This window comes from Anser brachyrhynchus (genome assembly GCF_964034855.1).
Source record: "Anser brachyrhynchus genome assembly, chromosome: Z".
NCBI classification, from domain to species: Eukaryota; Metazoa; Chordata; class Aves; order Anseriformes; family Anatidae; genus Anser; species Anser brachyrhynchus.
The window spans coordinates 28036978-28064682 of record NC_137697.1 but is presented as its reverse complement, the minus strand read 5'-3'; positions in this window follow the sequence as shown (position 1 = coordinate 28064682).

The following is a 27705-nucleotide window of genomic DNA, read 5'->3' as shown; positions in this document are numbered from 1 at the left end:
TCCTCATCCTTATCTCAACCCTTGAGCCCTTTGCATCGTATTTTCTCCCCGTTCCTCTTTGAGGAGGGGGAGTGAGAGACCAGTTGTGATGGAGGTTGTCCGCCCACCTGAGTAAAACCACCATAGTTCCTTACACATTGCCTCTGCCACTCCTTCCTCCTCATACGTTTCCCTTACTCCTCTGTGGGGCCTTTCTATGGGAATAAAGTCCTTTATAAACTTCCCTTCATCGAGGTGCTTTCAAGGCAATTGAAGGAGCTGGCGGGACCCAGAAGCCCTCATGAGAGTGGCTGATGAGGCTTGGGCAGAGCCAGGAGTGGCAGTGATGAGCCATTTAAATTGGGCATGACCACCATTTTACAGTCACTCCCTAAGGCTATCGGCTCCAGGGCAGCTGCATTCTGCAGCAGGGCGGGGGATCCCCATGTGCAGGGTTTTCCCTTCATCAAGGCTCCCTTTGAGGCAGTTGAGGGAGCTTCCAGGACCCAGAAGTCCTCGTGAGGGACCTGACAGCCCTTGCGTGGGCCAGGCACAGCAGCGAGCTCCCATGAGAGACCAGTCCTGGCAAACAGTCAGCAGAAGGCCATGTCCACACTTGCCAGAAGAACGTGGGGATCCAGACTGAGCTGTCCAGTTGTCAGGCTGCTGGGAGTGCCAAAGCTTCACACCACCTTTAGGCAGCTGCAGAGGGACCAATTGCATGAGATGTGAGCAGGAGCTTCCACCTGCTTCTGCCTGCTCAGCATGGTGGCTGAGCTACGAGAAGAGGTGTAAAACTGAGGAGCATCTAGAATTCAGAGAGGGAGATAGACTTGTGGTGCCAAGCTCTGGTCTGTGTGAAACATGGACAAGCACCAGAAATTCCCGAATGAGAAGGGAATTCAGTATCCATCCCCCAGCAGACACAAGGCAGAAGATGCAAGGATGTAAAAGAATGGAAACAAGTCCAGGCTTGAGGTTGCAGGTGAAATCTGCCTTCACCCATCTCACCCTATCAGGTAGCCCTGAGCAACAAGTATGCGGCCCTGGAGGCTGAAAGGCAATTGATGGATGGAGAAGGCAACGATCCCTCTCCACCTAAGATATTGCCAAGGTAGGAAAAGCCAGCCCCCTGTTTCATGACCACCAGCAAGAGGAAGAAAAGGTAGGTTTTAGTTGTGGGTGATTCCACAATAGGGGGAACAAAGGGTCCAATATGTAGAAGGGACGCTCCTCAAACGGAATTCTGCTGCCTTCCTGGGGCCTAGGTTAAGCACATCACCAGGAGACTTCCCAGCTTGGTTTGACTCTCAGACTATCATCCATTGCTGGTACTACATGTGGGAGGAGAAGAAGTGGCAACTCATAGCCCAAGAGCAATCAAAAGAGACTTCAGGAAATTGGGATGGATGATCAGGAACTTGGGTGCACAAGTCATCTTCTTCTCCATTCTCCCCAGTACTGACAGCAACAGGAACAGAAGAACAGGGTCCATTAACATGTGACTCCATGGCTTGAGTCGTTGCCAAAATTTCAGGTTCTTTGGCGACAGGAAACCTTACATGACACCAGGCTTGCTGGCATCCAACGGGATTCTTCTTTCCCAAAAGGGGAATATGGTCCTTGGTCATGAGCTGGCAGGGCTCACTGATTGGTCTTTAAACTAGATTTGATCATGGAGGGATATATGATCAGGGATGCTGGCGATAAGGTACGGGATGACATGTCATCCCACTCACCCCAGCTGAACATTAGAGCCGGCAAAGGATGCCCAGAGCCTAGAGAGGGAACAGAGCTCAACAGAAGAGATGTGGTAGGCCCACATGGACAAGTTACAGTTGCCCCATCTAGAAGGGCAGATACACTGGGAGCCCAACTCAGATGCCCAACTCTATGTAAACGCAAGCAGCATGGGGAATAAACAAGGGGAACTGGAGTTGTGTATGTAATTGCGGGGCTATGATCTCATTGCAATTACTGAAACATGATGGGACAGCTCTCATGACTGCAAAGTGGCCATGGATGGCTTTGCGCTTTATAGGAAGAACAGGCCAGAAAGGTGAGGTGGTGGAGTTGTCCTTTACATGAGTGAGCAGCTGGTACATATGGAGCTCTGCCTAGGAAAAAATGAAGTGCAAGTCGAAAGCCTATGGGTGAGAATTAAAAGGCAGGTCGACAGGGGTGACATTGTGGTGGGTGTTTACTACAGGCTACTGGATCAGGAAGAGGAAGTAGATGAGGCCTTCTACAGGCAGCTGCAAGTTGCCTCACATTCACAGGCTCTGTTTCTTATGGGGAACTTTAAGCACTCCAATATTTTCTGGGAAGACAACACAGCTCAGAACAAAAAGAACAGGAGGTTACTGCAGAACATTGCGGATAACTTCTTGACACAGGTGGTAGGTAGATGAGCTAACAAGGAGAGGGGTGCTGCTGGACCTGATACTAACAAACAGAGATGGTCTAGTAGGAAACGTGAAGGTTGAGGGCAGTCTCGGCTGCAGTGATCACAAGATTCTGCAAGGAGGAAACAGGGCAAAAAGCAGGACTGCAACCCTGGATTTCAAGACAGCTAACTTTGATCTCTTCAGGGACCTAATTGGAGGAATACCCTGGGCCAGGACCCTAGAGGGAAAGGAGACCCTGGAGAGTTGGCTAATATTCAAGCACCACTTTCTCCAAGCTCATGATCAGTGCATCCCTACAAGAAAAAAGTAAAACAAGGAGGGCAGGAGACCTGTGTGGATGGGCAAGCAGCTCTTGGGAAAACTTAAACAGAAGAAGAAAGCATACATGATGTGGAAGAAGGGACAGACCACTTGGGTGGAATATAGGAACAGTCAGAGAATGCAGGGATGCAATGAGGAAGGCCAAGGCCTGGTTAGAATTAAATTTAACAAGCGACTTTAAGGATAACTAGAAGGGCTTTTTCAAATCCATCAGAAGCAAAAGGAAGACTAAGGAAAATGTGGGTGTGCTGCTAAGTGAAGTGGGTGTTTTGGTGATGGCAGATACAGAGAAGGCAGAATTACTGAATGCCTCCTTTGCTTCAGTCTTCACTGCTAAGGCTAGCCTCCATGCACTGGTGAGCCTGGAAATGAGAGAAAACCTGGAGAGAGGAAGACTTTCCCCTGGTTGAAGAGGATTGGTTTAGAGGCTATTTAGGCAAGCTAGACACTCACAAATCTACGGGCTCTGATGGGATGCACCCAAGGGTCCCAAGGGAACTGGTAGGCGTTATTGCTAAGCTACTCTCTATCATTTTTGAAAGGTCTTGGAGAACAGGAGAGCTGCCTGAGGACTGGAAAAAAGCCAACATTACTCCAGTCTTCAATAAGGACAAGAAGGAAGACCCAGGGAACTGCAGGCCAGTAAGATTCACCACAGTCTAAGAAAAGGTGACTGAGCAGCTCATCTTTGAGGCCACCTCTAAGCACATGGAGGAAAAGAAGGTGAGCAGGAGCAGTCAACACGGATTCATTAAGGGGAAGTCATGTTTAACCAACCTGATAGCTTTCTATGATGAGATAACTGGCTGGATGGATGAGAGGAGAGCAGTGGATGTTGTCTAACTTGACTTCAGCAAGACTTTTGACACTGTCTCCCATAACATCCTCTTGGGAAAGCTCCAGAAGCATGGGATCCATGAATGGACAGTGGGGTGGAGTGAGAACTGGCTGGATGGAAGAGCTCAGAGAGTTGTGCTCAACAGTGCCAAGTCTAGTTGAAGGCCTGTGGCTAGTGGTGTACCCCCGGGGTCAGTACTGGGTCCAGCGCTATCCAACTTATTCACCAATGACCTGGATGAAGGGACAGAATGCACCCTCAGCAAGTATGTGGATGATACAAAGATTGACAGAGTTGCTGACACACCAGAGGCCTGTGCAGCCATTCAGAGGGACCTAGACAGGCTGGAGAGATGGGCAGAGAGGAAACTCATGAGATTCAACAAGGGCAAGTGCAGGATCCTGCACCTGGGGAGGAACAACCACAGGCACCAGTACAGGTTGTGGGCTGACCTGCTGGAGAGCAGCTCCGCAGGGAGGGACCTGGGGGTCGTGGTGGGCAACAAGTTAACCATGATCCCGCAGTGTGTCTGTGTGGCCAAGAATGCCAATGGGGTCCTAGCCTGCATCAGGAGGAGAGTGGACAGCAGGTCAAGAAAGGTGATCCTCCCCCTCTACTCAGCTCTGGGGAGGCCACACGCAGAATGTTGTGTCCAGTTCTGGTCTCCCCAGTACAAAAGGGACATAGAACTCCTAGAGAGGTTCCAGCGTAGAGCCATGAAGATGATTAAGGGATTAGAGCATCTGTCCTATGATGAAAGACTAAGTGAGCTGGTCCTGCTTAGCCTAGAGAAGAGGAGATTGAGAGGTGACCTTATCAACCTCTACAGATACCCGAGGGGACAATGTAAAGAGGATGGGGCAAAACTCTTCTCAGTGATGGCCAGTGATAGGACAAGTGGCAATGGGTATAAATTGAACGACAGAAGATTTCATCGCAATATGAGGAAAAACTTTATGGTTTGTGTGACAGAGCACTGGAACAGGTTGCCAAAGAGGTTGTAGAGTCTTCTTTTTTGGAGATGTTCAAAACCTGCCTAGATGCAATCCTGTGTAATGTGTTCTAGGTGAGCCTTCTTGAGCAGCAGGGTTGGACTAGATGATCTCTAGAGGTCCCTTCCAACCTCAACCATTCTCTGATTCTGTGATTCTGTGAGATGGGTCTTTTTCATGATCAACAGTTCATCCTGAACTGTTCCAGTGTGGGTGTCCTCTTCCTAGATGGGCTTTCCATGGGCTGCAGCTTCCTTTAGGGCACATCCACCTGCTGGATACCTCCTCTAATGTGGTACACCAGTAGCTGCAGGTGGACAACCTACCTAACCACGGCCCGCTCTGCAGACTGCAGAGTGAAGCTCCAGTGCCTGGAGCACCTCTTTCCCTTCCTTCACTGACCATCCAGCACAGCAGATGGCGAAGATGAAGGTTAGGATGATATTGTCATTTACTATGCTTTTTCCTAGCAATATATGATTTTCATTGGGGCTCACTCAATTGGGTTGTTCCTGCTGTGATTATATTAACGTGGACTAGAGTATGCTTAATTATTTATGAACGTTATGTTCTGATTGGTTGCTAAGCTCTCTTTTGTACTTATTATTGTGTACTGCTTCCAGCATATTTAAAGGACTACGATCTTGTTATTCACTAAATATCTCTGTAATATAAACTAAGCCCTACAAAATAATAGGTAGGAACAGGTAAGAAAAAAGGGGTGATTCTCACAAGACTGACACTTACTTTTTATGAGAACCCAGCACAATAAGAGAATTGGGGTTTGCAGATGCAAGGCATGAGAAAAAATGCATGAGTATAACACAGGAAAAGAAATGTGCAGAAGTTCTGGAAAACACTGTCACAGTAGCTTGATTCGGAAGTTAGAGAGTTGTAAGGTAAAGGTAGAATGAATATTAGCAAATGAAATGACCCTTACTGCTACATAGGTTTAAATACTTAAGATTCTGTACATCATTTGAAAGTATACATGTGCACAGGCATGGACATCAAGAAGTAGATCTAGGTAGATCTCTTCTCTGAGAGAGAAGACTTTTGCAAAGTAGGAAGTTCAAGGCAAAAGGCTGAATGTTGGAAACACCAACTGTCAGGTATTGAAAAGAATAGTAGCAGTAGTACAGAGCCTCTGTAGTTCAAGGTGAGCAAAGACAGTCTGGTCCATGATCTAAGAGAATAATGAGTAGGAAAGGATCAAAATGGTATGACAAAATGCCCTGTCATCTCAACAGTGGGAGACCTAAAAGAAGTCCAAATATTATAAATGATAAGAAAATCAGTATATAGTCTGGTCAGACTGCTTTCTTAAAGATGAAAGTGTCCTCTGCTTTCAGAAAACTACCTCAAATCTGTGCACAAATAGTAGCAGGCTGCCTCAGTTTCTCTTAATAAAATCTTAGTGTACTGATCTCTTCATTGTCTGAATTGATATTTCCCATTATCTTTCCAGATCATAAATTAGTCCTTCAGGACTGTTTTCTGAATCTTTACTTGATGCTTTTACTCTTTCTAAACTCTGCAAACAAAAGTACTATTACTACTATTATTGCATGTATTTAGGACCAGTACAGTAGTGTATATGTATAAATGAAATACACCACAAATGAGTAAATGAGTATAGTGGCAGTACTTAGTCTGTTGAATAGTAATTTGGGACACTTTTTTTTCTTTTTTTTTTTTTTTTCAGCACACAGACATCATTAAAGCACATCACTGTTATAGAAGATGTATTATACAGGCACGTTTTCCTGAGATAAAATACTTTTTATTTCCCCAGGAAGTACACTTTTATAAAATTCCTTTCCTGCAGGGATTTCCCGTCTGCAGATCCAGCAGTGTAAAGCATTATAATGTGCTGCTCTGCCTACCTGAGTCCCTTCAGTGAGACTCTGTTTGAGAGTACAGATCTTCTTCAAAGGTCAAGGGTGAAGCCTTGAACTACACAAATAGTACAGACAAACACTGATGGGATTTTTATGGCATAGCGTGCCAGGGAGGACATCAGCAGCTGCAATATAATAGTATGCTGGCTTGTGGTGTTGACTTATTTCTCCCAAGAGTGAAAATATTTTTATTGTTCTTGACAATTATTTTCTTCACTTTCACCTTCACTGCACTGAAGCACACGTTGATAAGCAAATATAAACTCTAGCAGATACAAAACTTTTTTATCTCAACATCTGGTGAAGCTGGGAATCTGGTATTTCTATTGCACTGTTCACATATCAAGTTAGATTTTTAGAGACGGAAGCAAGAAAGGGAAAAACTGATAGCCCGTGATGATCATTGGCCATCTAAGGCCAACCTAAGTGCACAAATCAATGGGATCTGAGAAGATGCACCTGATGGTCCTGAGAGAACTGGCAGATGAAATTACTAATACACTTTCACATTTGAAAAGTCGTGGCAGTCAGGTGCACTTGCCACTGACTGAAAAAAGGGAAAAGAAGAATAGCCAGGGAACTACAGGCCAGTTAGTCTCACCTCTGTGCCCATCAAGATCATGAAGCAGATCATCCTGGCAACCATACTAAGGTGTGCAGAAAACAGAGAGGTGGTTACTGTCAGACAACATGGCTTCATTTGTCATGCCTGACAAATCTAGTGGCCTTCTCCACTGTGGTTACAGCACTGGTAGATAAGGGAAGAGCAACTGGCATCATATACTTGGAGCTGTGCAGAGCATTTAATACTATTCTGCACAAAATTATTGTCTCTAAAATGAAGAGACATTGATGAGTGGATAGATGAAGCACTTGTTGGATAAAGAATTGACAGGATGGTCACACTCAAAGAGTTGCAGTCAATGGCTCAACGTCCAGTGGAGACCAGTGACATGTGGTGTCCCTTGGGGTTCTGTTTTGGGACCGGTATTATTTACCATCTTTGCTGGTGACATGGACAGTGTGATTGAGTGCATATTCAGCAAGTTTGTGGATGACAGCAAGCTGTGTGGTGTGGTCTGCATACTGGAGGGAGGGAATACCATCCAGAGGGATTTTGGCAGGCTTGAGAGATGGACCTGTGTGAACATCACATGGTTCAACAAGGCCAAGTGCAAGGTCCTGCACCTTGGCAACCCCAAACATGAATAAAAGTTGAGCAGTGAGTGGGTAGAAAAAAACCCTGTGGATACCTGGGGGTATGAGAAGCTCAACATGAGCCAGCCATGTCTGTTTGCAGCCCAGAAAGCCAGCTGAATCTTGGGCTGTACCAAAAAAAAAAAAAAAAAAGTATAACTAGCAGGTCAAATCTACTCCATTCCCCACATTCCTCATGAGATCCCACCAAGAGTACTGACTTCAACTCTGGGGCCTGCAGCATAAGAAAGACATAAGCATGTTATGGTCCAGAGGATGGTCACAGAGATGTTCAGAACGCTTCAGCACCTATCCTGTGAAGACAAGCTGGGAGAGTTGGGATTGTTCAGCCTAGAGAAGAGAAGGTTCTGGGGAAACCTTATAATGACGTTCCATTACCTAGAGAGGGCCTACAGGATAGATGGGGAGGGACTCTTTATCAGGGCTTGTGGTGATATGACAAGGTGTAACAGCTTTAAACTGAAAGAGGGTAGATTTAGATTAAATATTAGGAGAAGTTCTTTGCTATGAGGGTGGTGAGACATTGGAACAGGTTGCCCAGAAAGAGAGGTTGCCCAGAGAAACTGTGGATACCCTGTTCCTGGAACTGTTCAAATCTGGTATGGATGGGGCTTTGAGTAAACTGTTGTAATGGAAGGTATCCCTGCCCATACCAAGGGGGTTAGAACTAGATGATCTTTAAGGTCTCTGCCAACCCAAACAATTCTGCGACTACATTCTATGATTCCTGAAAGTACAACATATTTCTGAGGAGTGAGAATCATAGAATCATAGACACAAGTCCATGAACACAAGTCAAAAAAGATTGGTTTCTTAGAGATGATTTTGCAGCTTCTTCTGAGCTCAGCTCTGCTAAGAGCAGAATACTTCTTTTCAGGAAAGTGAAGTCAAAAGAGGACCTGAAGTCACATTTCAGCAACTTTTTTTTTTTTTTTTTTTTCCCTGCCACTGAGCAAAAAGAACCTTACTGTGACTTGACACTTATAATTAATTCCTCTTGTTCCTTGAATGCTGCAAAACATTTTGTCCTTTATCTTTGTCTCATTAGTCTTGTCTTCTACATTTGCTCTTATTAGCTTGGTATGTTTCATGTTTAACTTGAGTATATAAGTCAAGCTCTGCTCAGCATATCTTTTTAACATATTTGTATATTCATACAGAAAAAATATTTTTGATGTTATTTTCATTTATTAAATATCTTCAGCTAATGTGATAACTTCAAATATTTGTTCAGAAAATATTTCAAATTAAAACATGATCATATCTGCATCAATCAAAGAATAAAGGAAAAATGTTATAACAGAGAAAAACACCCTTTCACAACACAGTTTGGATGTCAGACCACATACCACAGCAGAAGAAACAACTAGTATGCACTTATCTAATCAGAGACTGCAGAGAATAAGCCAAATAAACACATTCTTACTGTAGTATGAATATGGAAAAGCAAATGGCAGTGTTACTTCAAAACGCTGGAAAATAAAATATTCTGAAAGTTCAGTCAATACAAATATGATCTTGCAAATTTAGAGAAAAAAAAGAAGACAAATCACAAGAAAACATGGTCTGAGTTTATGAGAAAGTACACCAGTATTATTCTCTTACAGTATCATATTTATAAGGTTCCATCTTATTTTATTCAGAATTAATAGAAAGGAGCTAAGAATATTTTTCCACATATCCATAGCCCTATGGAATCTTTATAGACAATTTTAGCAATCTAGCTGATAACTGTACTTGTCAACACACTAATCTGGAGAAGAATAAGCTATGGAAAAGGAATGTTTTATATCCTCTGGCCGGATTTTTCTCTAACATTCAAATATATCAGAAGATTTTGCTCATCAAGGGAAGAATATATCAAATTCAACATATATTTGAAATATAAGAGATGGCCATTAACCAGTGTAAATACAGGATCTCTCACAAGATGGTAAACCTCAATTATTAGAATTCTTATTTTTTATTATTTTTTTTTTATTGTAACAGTTTGGAGGATTTCATCACATTCGATTGCTTTCATCACATTCAATTCACTTATGGGTGAAAAATGTATGGTAAACTGACACAACACACAAAAACAGAAACACAATACAGAGTCTTCTATCACTACTAGGTTAATGTCTCTTGTCTTGCTTTAACAGATTATGACTGAAAGTATTTTACTAAAGGTGCCACACAGTGACATACAGAATAAACAAACAAACAAACAAAAATAAATAAATAAAAAATAAACGAAATGAAACTTAAAAAAGAAAAAGGAAAAAAAAAAAAAGCCAGTACTCCTGCTGGTTGAAGTTAGAAATCTAATTAAACCACTGTCACAATTATTCTTAATTGTCATCCTTGTTAGTAGTGTCAGAAGGGAAACAGAGTCCTGGTAGGACACAGAGACTTAAATATCTCATAGTCCCAGAACAGTCTTGGTGTCTTTGGATGCTGGCTGGTGCACATTAGTAAGGGAGGAATAGAGATTAATCCATCAAATGGTCAACATAGTAGCTAGTGCAAAGCACTGATGCTCTTTTAAGAAAGGGAAGAAAGGGAAGAAGGGAAAAAGATGACTATTTAACAAATATATTTTCAGGTGTATATTTTTCACTCACTTAACTAAGCTATAGAGACTCATAAAATCATTTAGGTTGGGAAAGACCTTTAAGATCTTAAGTCCATCCTTCAACCTGGACTAACAAGTTCCATCACTAAACCATGTCCATATGACCATAGCACCTGCAGACAGATTATAGAAAATTTTAGCACTTTTTATAATAGAATCCATCAATAAGCAAGCGCACTTGTACATACAGAGGCATGTATGCATAATTCCATGTTTGCCAGATGCTGAGTTTCTAGAAACAGTTATTAGACATACTCTAACATTTAAGATGCAGAAGAATCTTTGCTTCTTTTTTCTGATGACAGAAACCAAAAATATGTCTGTACTTATAGCTTTCAATAGCAACAGCATTTAGTAAAGTCTCAGGACGGCTTTAAGAGTAACACTGTTACATCTGTTCAAGATAGTGACAGTGCCTATGCCTGGGTCTTCTACCTCAGGAAACCATTCTGATTTAGAATTACTGTTCCATGTCAACAAGACCTTCAGGATGGATGTGATGGCTGTAGCCTTCTTGTTAACACAGCCAAAGGTATCATTAAACATTGTCTTTCTTTGGTGTTTTCACACTCTAGATTTGCAAAAATGATTTCCTCCAAACTTCTGCAAAGCAGTATTGCCTGAAGTATCAAAACCTGCATGACCCTTTATAAATTTTGTCTTATAGTTGTGTCACCTCAAGTCAGCAACCCACTGAATTTCATACACTGACTTGCACTATGTTAGAACTTCAAATATGAAGCTTCCAGCAAAACATCTAAGAGCATTGCCATTGACATTCCTGTGAGTCAGAAGTGAACTGAGGTTTTACAGGGCATTATGGTAGCAAAGAGGCTGTCTTTTTGAACAACGTATAAAACTGACTTTTTGCTTATCCGTGACAAGGAAAAATTCCTTGGAGCTCTTCACCAAAAAGATGATATCAACCATATTGTCTCAACCAAATAAGAAATGGAAATTTCCCCTCTTCTTTCCTGAGCTATGACTTAACTATCCAACAAAATTGTAACAAATAGCATTATTTTGTTAGACACAATTAAAATGTTGCTGTATTTCATACAAGTATCTTACAATCAGTTCATACTTCAGTAGATAATTAAAAATAAGCAACTCTCTTTATTAGTCTTTCTTGGTAATAAATGAATCAGTTGTATAGTAGATGTCAGGTATTTATAAAAGTTACACTTGCATGAAGTAAATTCTATTAATTGGGATATAATGCAACAGAAATCTTCTCACTTGATGAATTTGACAGTCATTCAAAAGCAGCTTTTTATTTTATTTATTTTATTTTATTTTATTATTTTGTTTTATTTTATTTTATTTTATTTTATTTCATTTATTTTATTTTATATTATTTTATTTTATTTTATTTTATTTATTTATTTTTTTTTTCAGCAGGAACAGAATTGAGAAGCAAGTCGATGATAGGAGAAATATAATTAATAATAATAGTGTGATACACATTTTTAGCATACACAGGTTGCTTAACGTCAATCCATTAATCAGAAATTTCATTCAATTTTTGCACTGTTGTAGCACAAATCACAAAACTTCATCCTGCACCTAAAGTATTTTATAATTTGCTTTACAAAGTAATCTCATTTCTAAAGGAAAGCTCAGATCTTGAACCAGATGCCTCTCTAATTTTTACCTTTACTTCAGGGAGAAAATGAAGCTAGCGATGTTTCCCATTTTATACATGTCAAGCATTTTAAGATTCATCCAACTCACTGAAGACTTTGCAAATCCATTTCCTTCTGGTGCTTTTTCTCCATTAAGTGATTCACTTAGCAATACAATCTGGTTTTCTAGAGAAAAAGAAATGCAGCACAATTTTACACAAGGCATAAAAGCATTCAGTTTCCCTATTTATCAGATACACATGGAAAACCACACAGTATTCACACTGGTGAATAACATTTTTTGATATATAAACATGAACACAAATATGTGGTGAGATCAAAATGAATAATTTTATATCGCATTTTGAAAAATGGGCTGATAGGTGGTAGGTGATTCTTTATATCACATAAAACTATAAACCAGCAGTTACTATGTGTTTGTTTTAAGGTTCTTTAAAAAAAAAAAATACATTCAGTATGACAACGTATGTATATCCTATGCAGATATGGTTATTGCTATTTTTTTCCCCACTTCTATGTATTTCTTTTGTGTTTTTTTTTCTTTTTTTTTGAAATCATCATTCATATAATTTCTATTATAGTACAAATGATTAGTCAACAGAATTCTCTTACAAGATCCATATTTACATTAATACCCATGTAGCAAACTTAATTGAGCAACATAAGAGTTGTTATTCTGTTATTGATGTCTTTGCTGCATCATGAAGGCAGCAATTTAGCACTAAGCTATAAATAGAAAAATGCAGTGGATGGAACTGGCTGGTCTCATGTTTTTAATATTCCCTTCAGGGTAAAGTATGACATAACCTAATTACAGTGGTAGAAATTTCACTGCAGGGAAAACTGTTGTTACTTCATTTGACAATTGAGTAATTATCTTCTCTTCTGGATGTTTTACTGCATGTTACTTATTAATCCACACACTATAAATTATTTACAATTTAGCAAATAGTGCTAGAGTTATAAAAAGTAAAAATTTTAACAATGTCAATAACTTTTATAAAATTATTTTGGGGCAGTCTTTTAAGAGGTAACTGTCAGAGTGCTTACTCAAGCAGAAAGCAGGTGTTCTTTCTGCTTGTTCTTTATTTCAGGGCATGGACTCAATCTGCATCCCTTTCGCTCTTCTCGGGGCTGTGGGGCTTCTGCTGCATGCTGACAGCAAGTTCCTTAAAACAGTAACTAACAAAAGTAATGACTGAGCTGTGTAAATAGCAGGTTAGTGGGGAGATAACTGGACCCAAAATTTCATGTAGTTGCAGAGATGTTTCATAAAAGATATTCTTCTCCCTATACATGTCCTTATGTGAAGATCTGCAAGCAACCCTCTCCTAATGCTGGTTTAGGTATTCAAACTGTGTAATTATATACTCCACCCTCAGCTATATTTCTTTTTGTTTGTTTTGTTTTCCCTTACGTGCATATAAGATTTGTAAATTCTGCTGTTATGCAAGTTAATAGACACCAATACCCTGCTGACATAATCTTTAAGAAAACACAACCATCTGATTGGGTGAAGAGGTATAGTAGACCAAGTCTCTTAGTCTTCTTCATGAAAAGCAGAACTTCCAGCTCATGTCAAGTTCAATATTAAAAATGAAAGGATTTGGCATTTATTTTCTTCTGCAAGTAACCATAAAAATGACTGGTACAAAACAAGGAAGAATCTTTATAAAAACATTGGCTGCATCTTAGCAAAAATTGTGTTTATACTTGAATATGCTTTAACAACAACAACAAAAATCATAATCTTATTGTTCCTTAATAATTTCTTATTTTTAAATTACATTCACTATAATCGCATTGATGGAAATGTAAATAATCAAACTTCATTGTAGAGATTTAAATGAAAAAAAAATGAAGGGATTAGAGGGAAATATTTAATTATAATATTTGGAAAACATTCTTACTGAAACAATTCAGAAACTATTTTCTTGGAGTCATAAACCTAAAGAATGGAAACACAATTCACTGAAAGTAAAAACTAGAAAATATTCTTCTTTGCATAACATGTCCTCAGAAGTTATACATTATTTCTGAACTGTACTTGCTGCATATACACAATAGATGCATTTTGTTTTGCTAATATAAAAATTTTAAGCTGAATAAAAAAATAATGGAAGTACATAGTCACAGTTCAGGCATTTTTGTCATTGTAGCAAAATCTACATTACAGAATGTAATCTGCTGTCAGGTGTATTTAAATCTGCGGGTAATTGTTATTTCTGTTTTTATCACTGCTCTTCTTGTTTAAATGTAGTCAACACAAATTATGCTTGGGTTGAGTTTGCAGTAGTTGGAACTCTTGATTGTACTATTACTTTGATAGGTAGATTATGCTTGTCTTGCTTCTTCAGAATAAATGCAACTTGAGGGTCTTGTAGTTTGTCCCTGGTAAGTATTGTGACTTCAAGATGAAAATATGCCATGCTGGCTTGTTGGTTCTACTTGAAAAAGACATAGAACTGTCACTGCTGAGAAAGAAGAAAATATTTCATCATCCCCACAAGCTTTAAGGTTTAGGAGATAACTGTATTTACAAAGTTTCAGACACTGTTTTGTTCAGCAACTATGTACAACTCTAAAGCAAAGATAATACTGAGCCCTATTTAAAAAAAAGGAATAAAATAACATTGGAGAATCACTGTATCAAAACACAGATTTTTTTTTTCCAAATTCTTTTTTTAATCTTATGTTAATAGGAAAATGTTAAATATACAACCTGTAAAAGGGGTGGTAAAAATAAACATATTATGATACATTTTTTAATCCCACAAACAAATAGTTTTACCTTTCTCATCTTTTTGTTTTGTTTTGTTTTGTTTTGTTTGTTTGTTTATTTGTTTGTTTGTTTGATAGCTATGAACTTTGTACATAGGACAGAAACTAGTAAGGTACTAGAAAGAAAACATTCAATCAAAGGCCCACCACATTAAACTTGAGATACTTGTGTCAGACTTCTACTGCTGCTACTGAGTCTGTAGCTATTGAATTTATTTTTGTCTTGTATGTGTTATGTTCTGTCATTAAAATAATTTAAAAGCTAATCAAAAACCTCTGTGCTCATCTGTGCTTTATAGCCTAATTCACTAATGAAGGGAAATTTCACAGCAGCTTCCATTAGTACCTTTTTAAGAACTGCCTTATTTCTATTCAGAACCATAAACATGGTTGTATGTGGAGTAGTTTAGTAACTAGTTGAATCTCATTTTTATTCTCACACTAACATGTTTGTGGATATAAAAACAACAACGATTAGCTTTAATAGTAGGCTGGAATACAAATCTTGCAATAGAGACCTTGTAGAGGGAACCCTCACTATGCAAGTTAACAGACACCAAGCTGTATGGTATGGTTGACATCCTGGAGGGAAGGGATGCCATTCAAAGGGACCTAGACAGGCTTGAGAAGTGGGCCCGTGCAAATCTTATGAAATTCAACAAAGCCAAGTGCAAGGTTCTGCGTCTGGGCTGGGGCAATCTCAAGTACAGGTTGGGAGCTGGATGAGGTATGGTTTGAGAACAGCTCTGAGGAGAAGGACCATGGGGTTTTAGTTGATGAGGAGCTCAACATAAGATGGCAATATGAGCTTGAAGCCCAGAAAGCCAATCATATCCTGGGATGCATCAAATGAAGCTTGGCCAGCAGGCTGAGGGAGGTTATTCTCCCAGTCTACTCTGTTCTTGTGAGACCCCACCAGGAGTACTGTGTTCAGCTCTGGGACCCCAAATATAAGTACATGGACCTATTAGAGCAAGTCCAGAGAATTATCAGAGGGCTGGAGTACCTCTCCTGTGAAGAGATGCTTAGGGAGTTGGAGTTGTTCAGCATGGAGAAGATATTCTTTGGGTAAGACCTTATTGCAGCCTTCCAGAACCTAAAGGAGGCCTACACTAAAGCTGGAGAGGGACATTTTATAAGGGCTTGTTGTGATAGGACAATGGGTAATGTCTTTAAACTGAAAGAGGGTAGATTTAGGTTAGGTATAAAGAAGAAATTTTTCACAATAAGAGTGATGGTGAGACATTGGAACAGGTTACCCAGAGTAGTTTTGGATGTCCCATCTCTAAAAATGTTTAAAGCCAAGTTGGATGGTACTCTGAGTGACCTGATGTATTGGAATGTGTCTCTGCCCATGGCAGAAGGGCTGGAACTAGATGGTCTTAAGGTCCATGCCAAATGTATTCGGTTTACATGGCAAAATTTTCATAGTGGGGGGCTGCAGTGGCTGCCTCTGTGAGAAGAGTCCAGAAGCTACCCCATGTTAGACAAGAGCCATTTCCAGGCTTCTCCAAAAAGGACTTGCTACTGGCCAAAGTGGAGCCAATGAGCAACACCAGTTGTGCCTCTGAGAGAGCAGATTTAAGAAAGAAAAAAATGCTGTGCAACAGCAGCTAGGAGAGAAGAGTGAGAAAAAGTAGGGAGAAACATCTCTGAAGACACCAAGGAAGAAGGAGGTGCTCCAGAACTGGACCAGATGCTTTCCTGTAGACCTTGGGGAGGACCATGGTGGAGCAGGATGTCCCTCTGAAACCCATGGTGTACCACAGCAGACCGGATCTCCATGCTGCAGCCTTTGGAGAAGCCCATAGTGGAGCAGGCAGATGTGGCTTGAAGGAAGCTGCAGCCCATGGAGAGTTCCAACAGAAGCAGACTCCAGAACAGACCTGCAGCCCGTAGAAAGGAGCCCATGGTGGAACAGATGATCTGGTGGTAGTTGCCACCCATGGGGGACCCATGCTGGAACAGCCCACTCCTGAAGGATGGACCACATGGTACAGACCCATGTTGGATCTGTTCCTGAAGAACTTCAGCCTCTGTGAAGTTCAGATAGGATCAACTCAAGAAGGTTGGCATCCTGTGGGAGGGACCTCACACTGGAACACGGGAAGAGTGAGAATGAAAGATCAACAGATGAGAAAGTGTTATGGACTGACCGTAACTCTCATTTCTGTACTTCCGTGCCCCTTGAGGGAAAGAGGTAAGAGAGGAAGAATGAGGGAAAAGTGTTTTTAGTTTGCTTTAATTTCTCATTTCTCTAATCTGTTAGCAATAGGCAATACATTACATTGATTTCCCTACACTGAGTATGTTTTGCCCATGACAGTAACTGGGGAGCCATCTTCTTGTCTTTATTTCAACCCTTGAGCCTTTTTCCATTGCATTTTCTTCCCCTCTTCCTTAGGGGATGGGGAGTGAGAGAGATATTATGGTAGAGTTTAGCTGCCCATCAGGGTGAAACCACTGCATCACAGAATCACAGAATCACAGAATCATTTAGGTTGGAAGAGACCTTCAAGATCACCTAGTCCAACCTCTGACCTAACACACTAACAAGTCCTCCACTAAACCGTATCACTAAGATCTACATCTAAATGTCTTTTAAATACCTCCAGGGATGGTGACTCAACCACTTGACTCAACCACTTGCCTGGGGAGCCCATTCCAATGCCTAACAACCCCTTCAGTAACGACGTTCTTCCTAATATCCAACCTAAACCTCCCCTGGCGCAACTTTAGCCCATTCCCCCTTGTCCTGTCACCAGGCACGTGGGAGAATAGACAAATCCCCACCTCACTACAGCCTCCTTTAATGTACCTAAAGAGAGCAATAAGGTCGCCCCTGAGTCTTCTCTTCTCCAGGCTGAACAATCCCAGCTCCCTCAGCCTCTCCTCGTAAGACTTGTTCTCCAGACCCCTCACCAGCTTCGTCGCCCTTCTCTGGACTTGCTCGAGCACCTCCATGTCCTTCTTGTAGCAAGAGGCCCAAAACTAAACACAGTACTCAAGGTGCGGCCTCACCAGAGCTAACTACAGGGGGACAATCAATTCCCTAGTCCTGCTGGCCACCCTGTTTCTTATACAAGCCAGGATGCTGTTGGCCTTCTTGGCCACCTGAGCACACTGCTGGCTCATATTCAGCCGACTATCAACCAGTACTCCCAGGTCCTTCTCGGCCAGGCAGCTTTCCAACCACTCCTCTCCCAGCCTGTAGCACTGCTTGGGGTTGTTGTACCCCAGGTGCAGGACCCGGCACTTGGCCTTGTTGAACTTCATGCAGTTGACCTCATCCCATCGGTCCAGCCTATCCAGATCCTCCTGCAGAGCCTTCCTGCCCTTGAGCAGATCAATACATGCACCTAACTTGCTGTCTTCTGCAAACTTACTGAGGGTGCACTCAATCCCCTCATCCAGATCATCGATAAAGATATTGAAGAGGGCTGGCCCTAATACTTAGACCTGGGGCACACCACTAGTGACCGGACTCCAACTGGATTTAACTCCATTCACCACAACTCTTTGGGCCTGGCTATCCAGCCAGTTTTTAACCCAACGAAGTGTACACCAGTCCAAGCCATGAGCAGCCAGTTTCTTGAGGAGAATTTTGTGGGAAACAGTGTCAAAAGCCTTACTGAAGTCAAGGTAGACCACATCCACAGCCTTTCCCTCATCCAATAAGTGTATCACTTTGTCATAGAAAGAGATCAGGTTCGTCAGTCAGGACCTGCCTTTCATAAACCCATGCTAACTGGGCCTGATCACCTGGTTGCCCTGTAAGTGCCACATGATGACCCTCAAGATAATCTGTTTCATGAACTTCCCCAGCACTGAAGTCAGACTGATGTCATCCAAACTGTTCTATGATTCTATAATTTACTGCAATATTCTTTACAATACATAATAAAACTATCACTCGTAATTGAAGACAATGAATAATACTTAATTAGAAAACCACTAAACTATCAGTCACTTAAAAAAAAAAAAAAAAAAGAGAGAAAAAAGGAAAAAGATGATGGAATATGATAATGCAAGTATATTAAGAGAGAAAGACTTCTCATGCCAGCTGGGAAATTTAGAAGAACTTAGACCATATTTATTAAGAGTTTGCATTTTAGGACACCAGCATTTCTGAACAGAATATTTTTAACATAAAATACACCAAAAAAAAAATAAATGAAGTTTTATGGTCTTATATATCTGGAAAGACCATACATTTTAGGTCAAGATGTGATACAAGCGCTGATAGAAAGATTGTAATGAAAAAAATTAAAAAGCCTCCCCACCACGGTTTACATTTCATCTGTATTCTGTGTCCATCTTTAACTAAACTACTGGACATCACTTCATTATAAATAAATAGATTCATATGTAAAACAATCATATTTTCTTCTACCTAAGGTAGAACGTTTTTTCCATGAAATTTAATCAATAGTGTAAATTATCCTTCTAATATGACAGCATAAACCTATGACATTCCGAGCAAGAGAGTTGTACATCACAACTCAGTGTTCATAAAACTATAATAACAAGCTTTAATGTTGTTTTAAATTCAAAAATTCTAAAATCTGTTCCCAAATCTGCAGTGAAAGAAATTCCCCTCAATTAATCACAACATCAGTTTTGTCTCCTAATTAAAATATATCAGATCTTATATTTTGGCTGTCCAGTCAAGTTAAAGGGTGAGTTTGGTTAAGGAAAAAATGATTGAATAATTTTATCATACCATCAGTATATCATCCACTTGAAAAACAGAAAAGTACAACCAAAATATCTGTCTAAGAACCTTCACAGAAATATGTCAGAGAAATTGAGGAGACCTGTCTCTTCCAGGAAAACCTTGTTTCTCAATGAGGACTTCCAATGAAGGGACAATGGCATCCACAAGTTAAACATTTTTCCCCTGCTTTACCTGCTGTAATAGCTAGAATGTCCTAACATGTATATTATATATATTGTAGTGAAATAAATCACATGAAAGGTAAAATAATAATTAGTAGCTTTCAGTTAACAAATAGTTAAAAATTAATTATATTAATTTCTTTGAAGAAATATTAATGCTCTCAATGACTCCATTCTCATTTCACCTCCAACAGATTTACTCTAAATTTAGATTATTTTTCTTTACCAGGGTAATTTTTCTTTACCCTGGTAAAGAAAAATAATGATAACAACAACAACAATAATAACAACACAACAAAAACAGCTTTTCCTCCACACCAGAATACATTTGATCTTCGCTTGTACTCCGTCAGCTAAGTTGAGTTGTGCTGGACATTGCTTGTAATGGTATTTTAGCAGAATGTCATTGTTTGTTCAGTATGTAATACACTGCGAAACACAGTAGAGAAAAAAAAAAAAGTCTTCATAGTTTTCTTGTGATTATGGAGTAAAGTAATCATCTTGGAACTGTAGATCTAACTTCGTCGTTGGGTTATGTCCTAAGGGATAGCCAGAATGTTTTTGTGTATTGCTTCAATATTAAACATAATTATTACCAACCTGTGTTTCTGGGGATTTTCTAGATTCAAAAGATTAATTCTCAAAGTTAAATCAGATACACAACATGAGTTTCAGAATAATAATTTGCAAATATGAAACAACAAAACAAAACAAAACAAAGATAAGATTCTTGTTAACTTTAAGAATAACCAGATATATATGACTAGAATTCTGTATTACAAAGTATCAACATGATGTCTGAGAATTTCATGGTAATTCCTGTGGTGATACTAGAACAAATTTAAAAGAGATGTCCTGAAAATGAAAATGGATTTGGTGGAAGGAAGACCTGAAGGGAGAAAGAAAAATATTATTCTTCAAGTGACAACATAGTAAAAGGAAGTCTGAAATAAGTAAAGAAATAGACAAACAAACATGCATTTTGTGTTAATAGCATACCCAATTAGCCATTAGTAATACACCCTCAATCTAGTCGCATTCCATGAACTACCATGACCACACTTGAGAGTTTGGTTGTGATCAGTCAGAACTATCAGTCCTAGATTTAATGAGTAGTGTAATTTATTAAAGCAACAGGTACACAGGTTATTTGGATTATCAGAGAAATTCTCAGTCTGCAAAACACATCCAAAATACGAAAAGTAGGAATAACACAGCCTGGCTATAAATGCGTTAAAAGGTATGAAGACTCTATAGAGATTTCTAAGTTTCCGCTGAGACATCTGGTATAATCAAGTGTTAAACACTTACCCAAAGTTATCCCAAAGAGGGGGGAAGAGAGACTCAGCCTGTTGACTGATCCCAGAAGTTATGATGGGATACCTCCCCTACCATCCTCTCTCTCTTAAGCCAATTTATATTATTTTCTATTTTGTAGGTGGATCTTGAGTGACTCTACTCATGCATATCTTGGTTACGATTGGTGCAAAGTTTTCTTGCTTTTGTTTAAAGATATAGGCTCAAAGAAATTCAGAGCACATGCTCACTGAGGGTGGTCACACCTTGGAGGCAGGTAGCTTTTGGGATTGAGCTGTGTTTTAGTATTATAATGATATGAGCAAAGGTCACTAAAGTACAACATTTTGTCAAAACCATGACAGCTTGTTGGCTCAGATTAGCAAATGTGCAGTTTATCGGTGTTGGTGTGCACAAGAGCAATCAAGTTTCCTTCTTATCACAGAGCCTAGCCACAGTGTTTCCATTCCGCTCTATAATCTGAATTATTCCTCTTAGAATTAGTACATCAGGTTCCCCCAGAGTGATTAACATCTAAGGTTGGAGGCCTAGGGAACCTTTATGTAGTGCAGGTACAATCTACCCTGGAAGATTCTTCAATGCTGTACTCATTGTCAAAATACAAATCCTGTATATTGTTTCTCAAAAAATCAGAGAGATAATAATAAAATCTGAAATCATTACAGAACCTTTTTAAGAGCAATTTTTATTTGAATCCTACATCTAAAAAATTAAAATAAAATAAAATAAAATAAAATAAAATAAAATAAAATAAAATAAATAAAATAAAATAAAATAAATAAATAAAATAAAATAAAATAAAATAAAATAAAATAAAATAAATAAATAAACCCAACAACTTCAATAGTTTCAAATAGTTGTAAGTGAGATTAAAATTCAGCAAAAGCAATCCAATTAATAATATCACAGAATCACAGAATGGCCAAGGTTGGAAGGGACCTCTGAAGATCATCTAGTCCAACCCCCCTGCCAAACAGGATTACCTAGAGAACGTTACGCAAGATGGCATCCAAGAAGATTTTGAATATCTCCACAGAAGGAGACTCCACAACCTCTCTGGGCAGTCTGTTTCAGTGTTCTGTCACTCGAACAGTAAAGAAGTGCCGTCTCACCTCATATCTCTGTTTATCTTTAAGATTCCATATATCACTAAACATTACCAATTATTTTTGATAACTGATAAAAGTTTCAGACATTTCAGCTGTTGATTTGTCTTCAGGCTCTTTCCATTGGCTGTCTTAATTCTTCCTCCCGAACAACTTGTGCTAAAATCTTTTTAATCTGAAATATACATTAATTAATACAGATTTTTCAAATCTCATTCTAACTGAGGGCAGTAGTAGTTACAATGCACACAGAGTTTCTTTTCCAGTTTCACCTAGCTAGCGCTTGTCAATAGTCCTATGAAAGGAACTAAAAAAGTACAACAAAAGTAAGTTGGCTTCTTAATTCGTCTGGGAATATATTATAGTGGATGACTTTTTCCCTTGGTGATCCTGCTTTCTTTCCACTTCCTGATGAAATGTTTGGCTTACACGAAATTTGTGTATACTTAAGCATTGAACAGAGAAGTGAAAGATGGACATATAAAGTCCATCAAAATGTATATTTGTAATATTTTTAATAAATTTACAACTAACTAATAATTTCTATATTGCCATATAAAAGTCTTGGTAAGGTTCATTTTCTAACATTCATAATATATCTCAAATTTGATTTTTCATTTAGCTTTTACATAAAATTATTATTATTACTACTATTATTATTATCAAAACATGAGGATTTTTCTTCCACTTTGTTTGTTTTACCAATATAATTTTTTAAAATATTTTTGACAATATTTAGGCATTCAATAGTACTTCTTTATTTAAATTTATAGAAAATGGTCATTCTTTATTTTGCTCAATTTATGTTATTTTTTAATATAAAATTCTTATTGTTAAGGATTTAGAAGAAAAAAAAAAACTTACACTATGTTCTTCACATTTATTTGGCTAAAACACTTGGAAAGTGAAGGTCTTTATTTTTTTCAGTCAACAAAAACTGGTGATTGAAATTTATCAGTTAGTAATACTTGCACTTGTCCTGTTCTTTTTTGTTGTTGTTGTTATTTTATTATTTACTTATGTATTTATTTATTTAATGTATACACAGAGAATCATAGAATCGTAGAATAGTTTTGGCTGAAAAGGACCTTAAAGATCATCTGTTTCCAACCCCTCGTGCCATGGGCAGGGACACGTTCCACTACTAGATCAGCTTGCTCAAAGCCCCATGCAACCTGGCCTTAAACATTTACAGGGATAGGGCATCCACAAATTCTCTGGACAACCTGTTCCAGCACATCACCTCTGAGTACAAGAATTTCTTCCTAATATCTAATCTAAATCTACCATTTTTTTCATTTAAAGCCATTATTCCTCGTCCTATCACTACACTCCCTGAGAAGGAGTCCCTCCCCAGCTTTCTTTTAGGCTATCTGTAGGTACTGAAAGGCTGCTATAATGGAGCCTGCTTTTCTCCATCCTGAGCAACCCTAACCCTCTCAACCTTTCTTCATAAGAAAGGTGCTTCTGCCCTTTTTCATCTTCGTGGTCCTCTTCTGGACTCATTCTATGTCCTTCAAGTCCATGTCCTTCTTAGTCTGGGGGCCCCAAAGCTAAGCACAGTACTCCAGATGGGGTCTCATGAGGGCAGAGTAGAGAGGCTGCATCAAAAGAAGAGTGGCCAGCAGATCGAGGGAGGTGATTGTGCCCCTCTAGGCTGCAAGAACACGTTGCCATCTCATGTTGAGCTTCTTATCAAACAACACCCCAGGTCATTCTCCTTAGAGCTGCTCTCAACCCATTCATTAAGAAGTGGCTTAAGTCAAGATGTCTCCAGCGGGTGCATGCAGCCAGGCAAGTAAGTGCAGGACACGAACATGAAGGATCCTATTGTACCCCTCCTGGAAAACCTGTAGGCTTGATCACCTCCCTGAAATGCTTGTATAGCAATGCATATAGCATGAGGAGTAAAAAGGAAGAATTGGAGATCTGTGTGAGGTTGCAAGACTACGATTTCATCGCAATTACAGAAGCATGGTAAGATAGCTCACATGACTGGAATGTTGTCATGTAGGACTGCGTGCATTTTAGAAAAGACCGGCCAGGAAGATGAGTTGGTGGAGTTGCACATTATGTGAGAGCAACTGGAATGCATCAAGCTCTGCCTATGGCAGGATGAAGAGAGAGTTGAGAGCTTATGGGTAAGGATTAAAGGGCAGGCTACCACGGCTGATACTGCTGTGGGAGTTTGCTGCAGGACACCTGATTGGGAATAAGGAATAGATGAAGCCTTCTACAGACAGCTGGAAGTAGCCTCACAATCACAAGCCCTGTTTCTCATGGGGATTTCAACCACCCTAATGTCTGCTGGAAAGACTATACAGCTAGGCACAAACAGCCCATGAGGTTCCTGCAGAGTATTGATGACAACTTTTTGACACAGGTGGTCAAGGAGCTAACAAGGAGAGGTGTGCTACTGGATCTACTATTAACAAACAAAGAAGGGCTGGTTGGAGATGTGAAGGCTGAGAGCCTTGGCTGCAGTGACTGTGAGATGGTGGAGTTCAGGATCTTGTGAGGAGGAAGCCGGGCAAGAAATAGGATCACAATCCTGGACTTCAGAAGAGCAAACTTTGGCCTCTTTAAGGACCTACTTGGAGGAATCTCATGGGTCAGGGCCCTAGAAGGAAAGTGGGTCCAAAAGAGCTGGTCAGTATTCAAACATCATTTCCTCCAACCTGAAGACCAATGTATTTTTAAGAGCAAAAAGGCCAGCAAAGGGGGCAGAAGAACTGTGTAGATGAGCAAGGACCTCCTGGAAGGACTCAAATGGAAGAAGAAAGTATACAGAATATGTAAAAGGGGACAGGTCACTTCGGAAGAATATAGGGACATTGTCAGAGGATGCAGTGATAAAAACAAGGAAGACCAAGGCTCATTTGGAGTTAAAGATGGCAAGGGGTGTCAAGGACAACAAGAACGGCTTTTTCAAATATATCAATACCAGAAGGATGACTAACGAAAATGTGAGCCTGCTGCTTAATGAGGTGGGTGCCCTGATAACAAAAGATACAGAGAAGGGAGAACTACTGAATACCTTCTTTGCTTTAGTCTTCACTGCTAAGATCAGCCCTCAGGAATTTCTGACCCTAGAGAAAAGGGAGGAAGTCTGAAGAAAGGAGGACTTTCCATTGATCAAAGAGGATCAGTTCAGAGATGTCTTAGGCAAACTTGACATCCACAGATCCATGGGCCCAGATATGACGCATCCAGGAGTGCTGAGAGAGTTGGTGGATGTTATTGCTAGCCCACTCTCCATCATCTTTGAAAGGTCATGGAGAACAGAAGAGATGCCTGAGGACTGGAAGAAAGCCCATGTCACCCCAGTCTTCAAAAAGGGCAAGAGGAAGGTTCACTTAGAATCATACAATCATAGAATCATTAAGGTTGTAAAAACCTTCAAGATCGTCTGATCCAACCACCCCCCTATCACCAGTATCACCCACTAAACCATGTCCCTAAGTACCATGTCTAACTTTTCCTTAAACACCTCCAGGGATGGTGACGCCACCACTTCCCTGGGCAACTCGTTCCAATGCCTGACTGCTCTTTCTGAGAAGAAATGTCTCCTAATTTCCAACCTAAACCTCCCCTGGCACAACTTGAGGCCATTCTCTCTAGTCTTATAACTAGTTACGTGTGAGAAGAGGCTGACACCCAGCTCCCCACAACTTCCTCTCAGGTGGTTGTAAAGAGCAATACGGTCTCCCCTCAGCCTCCTAGACACTTCACCCCAGCTTGGAGTCGTCTGCAAACTTACTGAAGGTGCACTCAATTCCCTCAACCAAATCATCAATACAGATATTAAAGAGGATGGACCCCAACACCGATCCCTAGGGAACACCACTGGTGACCAGTCTGCAGCTGGATTTAACACCAATCACCACCAATCTCTGGGCCCAACTGTCTAGCTAATTTTTAATCCAACAAAGGATTTCTTGTGGAGGTGATCGGCACCGGGGCAGATGCGTTCTGCAGCGGAGACGGGGATCAAGACAGGCAGGGCTTTTTTTTCAGCATTGAGGCCACTCGAAGCAGCTCAGGGCATCACCAGGACCTGGCAGCCCTCATGAGGGAGGCTGACGAGGTGTAGGCAGAGCCAGCAGTGCCCCCTACCCGGCCGTTCAAAAGCAGCCCCTAGGGAGCGCGAGTGACCAGGAGAGCGGTGAACAGGGTGGGCAAACAGGGAGTGGCGCGTCAGAAGGACAGGGCGTGACAGTTTACATGGCAGATCACACAGGCAGGGTGAGCAGGCAGGGCCTCTCGCTGCTTTTTGCAGCGGTCTTTCCTTTTGGTACTTGTAACGTGCCTGCGAGGAATCTGGCCATGGTATCAACCAGGCAGAAAACCATGGCCTCCGCATCTCTTGCGGCCTCTCTAGCGGCAGTCACCGATGTGGCTACTCAGATGGAGGGCTTGGGGAAATGCGCAGCCATCCAGGTCTTGGGCTGCAGGGTGTGTCTGAGTCTTCTGTCGGTATCCGACAGCAGCAGCGAGGGGTATGCCTGTGGCAGGTGTGCCCAGATTGAAGAGCTGCTCAGCCAGGTAGCGGAGCTTTGGGAGGAGGTGTGCAGGCTCAGGAGCGTCAGGGAGTCAGGAGAGGGAAATTGGCTGGTGGAGGTGTACTCTGCCCTCTCTGAGACAGACTCACGAGACTGCCATAGCATAAGTGTCTCCCACTACACAGAAGACAAAAGTTCCCTCATCCCGCCAGGCAGCAGGAGGAGACCTAGGCCAAGGGGGGGAATGGAGGCAGGTTCCTGTTCGGGATGGTAGGCGAGCCCTGTTCCTGCCCACCTCACCTTCCCATCTACCCTTATATAACAGGTATGAGGGTCTAGAACACAACAGTCAGAAGAACGAAGTAGACAAAAGCCTGTCCCAGTGGGAGAGGATGCCTAAGGCAAGGCAACGTACCCCCCGCGTTGCTACATCAACTGTCAAAAAAGAAAGAAGGGTTATTGTCATGGGGGACTCCCTTTTGAAAGGGACAGAGGGCCCAATATGCTGACCGGACCCAACCCACAGGGAAGTCTGTTGCCTCCCTGGGGCTCGGGTGAGAGACTTCGCTCAGAAAGTCAAGTGCCTGGTACAGCCCACCGACTACTACCCACTACTGGTCTTTCAGGTTGGTAATGACGAGGTAGCAACGAGAAGTCCAAGAGTGATCAAAATGAACTTTAGGGCTTTGGGGCGACTACTTAAAGGATCAGGGACACAGATTGTGTTTGCCTCTGTCCTTCCGATAGGGGGGACCGATGCTGACAAGCAGACTCATCACATTAACACGTGGCTTCGGGACTGGTGCAACCAGCAGAATTTTGGGTTTTTCGATCACGGGAATGTCTACACGACACCGGGCCTGCTGGTACCAGATGGGATGCGCCTCTCTCAGAGAGGGGTGAGGATTTTTGCTCAGGAGTTGGCAGGGCTGATAGATAGGGCTTTAAATTAGAGTCGAAGGGGGAAGGGGATAAAACCAGGCACGCCGGTGATGAGCTAAGGGATGGTGCGCTAGAATCAGAGGGACGGTGTGCTAGTGAGGCCCTTCGGTCGGCTCCACGAGGTGCTGTGTGTAGGGAGGCGTATTTGAAGTGCTTCTACACAAACGCATGCAGTATGAGGAATAAAATGGATGAGCTAGAAGTCTTGGCCCAGTCCCACGGCTACGACATCATCGGC